A 3,632-nucleotide genomic window follows, 5' to 3' on the forward strand; every position below is an offset into this window, starting at 1 on the left:
GGGTATCTTCGGAATCTTCTGGTAAAGCAGACCATCATCTGGAATGAAGGGGCTGTCCGGTAGAAAGTATTTACGAGAACCTAGAGTTAGAGTTAGCAAAACCATTTAACCCGAATAGAGGAGAGATCAGAGTCCCAGAGTAAAGGCGAGGAATAAAAGATCCTAATACCACCCAAATGGCGACGTGGGCCCGTAAGCCACACAGTCATGTTAGTAAAAGTTTTGCAATGACTAGACTCAACTTCGGCCAAGGAGTGTGGAAGGGGGATTCCTACAGGCAGTCGGCTCTGATACCAACTTGTGACGCCCCTGATTCAATCGTACACCAATCATACACGCAAACATGTAAGATCAAGATCAAGGACTCACGGGAAGATATCACAACACAACTCTAAAACATAAATAAGTCATACAAGCATCATAATACAAGCCAGGGGCCTCGAGGGCCCGAATACAGGTGCTCGATCATAGACGAGTCAGCGGAAGCAACAATATCTGAGTACAAACATAAGTTAATCAAGTTGCCATAAGATGGCTAGCACAAACTAGGATACAGATCGAAAGAGGTGCAGGCCTCCTGCCTGGGATCCTCCTAAACTACTCATGGTCGTCATCAGCAGCCTGCACGTAGTAGTAGGCACCTCCAGTGTAGTAGTCGTCATCGACGGTGGCGTCTGGCTCCTGGGCTCCAACATCTGGTTGCGGCATCCGAGAAGAAGAGGAAAACGGGGGGGAAGGGAGCAAAGCAACCGTGAGTACTCATCCAAAGTACTCGCAAGCAAGGAGCTACACTACATATGCATGGGTATATGTGTAAGGAGGCCATATCAGTGGACTGAACTGCAGAATGCCAGAATAAGAGGGGGATAGCTAGTCCTATCGAAGACTAGCTTCTGGCAGCCTTCGTCTTGCAGCATGTAGAAAAGAGTAGATTGAAGTCCTCCAAGTAGCATCACATAGCATAATCCTACCCGGCGATCCTCCCCTCGTCGCCCTATGGAAAAGCGATCACCGGGTTGTCAGTGGAACTTGTCTGGGTGTGTTTTATTAAGTATCCGGTTCTAGTTGTCATAAGGTCAAGGTACAACTCCGGGTCATCCTTTTACCGAGGGACACGGCTATTCGAATATATAAAATTCCCTGCAGGGGTGCACCACATAACCCAACACGCTCGATCCCATTTGGCCGGACACACTTTCCTGGGTCATGCCCGGTCTCGGAAGATCAACACGTCGCAGCCCCACCTAGGCACAACAAAGAGGTCAGCACGCCGGTCTAAATCCTATGCCCGCAGGGGTCTGGGCCCATCGCCCATTGCACACCTGCATGTTGCGTACGCGGCCGGTGAGCAGACCTAGCAACCTCCATTACAAAGGAAGTCACGTTACGCAGTCCAACCCGGCGCGCGTCACTCAGTCGCTGACGTCACGAAGGCTTCGGCTGATACCACGATGTCGAGTGCCCATATCTTTCCCGCATAGTTGGTTAGTGCGTATAGGCCAGTGGCCAGACTCAGATCAAATACCAAGATCTCGTTAAGCGTGTTATTATGAAGTAACCGCGGACGCCGACTAGGGCCAGGCCCACCTCTCGCCTAGGTGGTCTCAACATGCCTTGTCGCTCCGCCACAAAGTAATAGTCGGGGGCCGTCGGGAGCCCAGGCCCACCTCTACCGGGATGGAGCCACCTGTCCTTCCAGCCCCCACATCGGAATCACTTGCGGGTACTCAACGAGCTGACCCGACTTCAGTCACCATCTGTAGTATGTATATATGTATAGTATATACCCGTGATCACCTCCCAAGTGATCACGGCCCGATAGTATAGCAAGGCAGACCGACAAGAATGTAGGGCCACAGATGATAAACTAGGATCCTATACTAAGTATTTAGGATTGCAGGTAAGGTACCAACAGATGTAGCAACAATGTCAGGCTATGCATCAGAATAGGATTAACGGAAAGAAGTAACATGCTACACTACTCTAATGCAAGCAGTATAGATGAGAATAGGCGTTATCTGGTGATCAAGGGGGGGGGGGCTTGCCTGGTTGCTCTGGCAAGAAGGGGTCGTCAACTCCGTAGTCGAACTGGGCAGCAGCAGCATCGGTCTCATAGTCTACCGGAGAAGGAAAGGGGGGAAGAAACAGTAAATACGGAGCAAACAAAGCATCACAAAACATAAGGAGGCAGAACGCGATGCTAGGTATGCCCTAACGCGGTAGGAGGTGATACCGACGAAGGGGGAAACATCCGGGAAAGTATCCCCGGTGTTCCGCATTTTTGGACAGATGAACCAGAGGGGGAAAGTTGCATGTTTGCTATGCTAGGGATGTGTGGCGGACGAACGCGCTGCGTATTCGGATTCGTCTCATCGTTCTGAGCAACTTTCATGTACAAAGTTTTTCCATCCGGGTTACGGATTAAAAGATATGATTTTTAAAAGAATTTATTGATTTTTGGAATTTAATTAATTATTGAATTAATTCGAAATTGGATTAATGACATCAGCATGAGGTCATGCTGACGTCAGCAGTCAACAGGGGTTGACTGGTCAACCTGACCAGTGGGTCCCACTGGTCAGTGACACAATTTTAATTACACATATTAACTAACCTAATCAGGATTAATTAGGGGTGGGCCCCACTGTCACTGACTACTTAATTAACTAATTAACTGATTAGGTTAACTAGGTAACTATTGTGTAATTAGTTTAATTAGTTGTTTAATTTAATTAATCAAAATTAATTAAGTTAATTACTTCTTTAATTAATTATGTTTAATTTTAATTTTATTTGCGTTCTGGGGCGTGGGCCCCCAGGTCAGTGGCACAGGGGCCTTAACGGGTCGCGGGTGGCGGTTCTCGGGCGCCGAGCGGAACCGGGCGACGGGCGCTGCGGCTAGCGGGTGAAGGGGGTCGGCGCATGGCCCGGCGCCGGCGACAGTGGCCGGAGCGAGGCGGCACGGTGCGGTGTTGTGAGCGGGCGCGCATTGGGTCGCGGCTGGGCGAGCACGCGCGACAACTGGCACGGCCGGACGCGGCCAGAGGCCCGCGAGCACGGCCAGGGAACGCGGCGGGCACCACGATGGACGGGCGTGGTCGACGCGCTGTGAGCGCGAGCGCCCGCGCGGAGGGGAATGGGGCGACGACGGCAGCGAGAAGCGGCGCGGGACAGACGGGGGGCGCGGCGACCGCGGGTTGGGGTGTGCCCCGGGTGTGGTGGCCACGAGAGGATGCAGGACGAGGGAGAGAGGAGGTCGGGGCCTCACCATTCGGTGTAGGGACAAGGCAGCGGGGCGCGGGGAGGAGATGGAGACGACGGGGACGGAGAGGAAGCAGTCCGGTGGAGAGGTCCGGCGAGGCGGCTCCGGCGAGGTCCAGGCGGTGATGGCGCAGTCGCGGACGGCGTGCGGCGGTCGAGGCGGAGGAGCTCCAGTCGACGGTGGTGGTTGGCGATGACGGGCGACGGCGTCAACATGGAGAGGGCGGCGAGCGGCGACGGGGTCGGGAGCGCTGGGAGCGGTCGTCGGGGTGGATGGCGGCGATGGCGTAGACGAGCGACGAGGGACACCGAGGGGTGGTGCCAGGGGCAATGGGGGACGACATCAAGGGGGCTCATCCCCGATCCAGATC

Source organism: Triticum dicoccoides, chromosome 4B (genome assembly GCF_002162155.2).
Source record: "Triticum dicoccoides isolate Atlit2015 ecotype Zavitan chromosome 4B, WEW_v2.0, whole genome shotgun sequence".
NCBI classification, from domain to species: Eukaryota; Viridiplantae; Streptophyta; class Magnoliopsida; order Poales; family Poaceae; genus Triticum; species Triticum dicoccoides.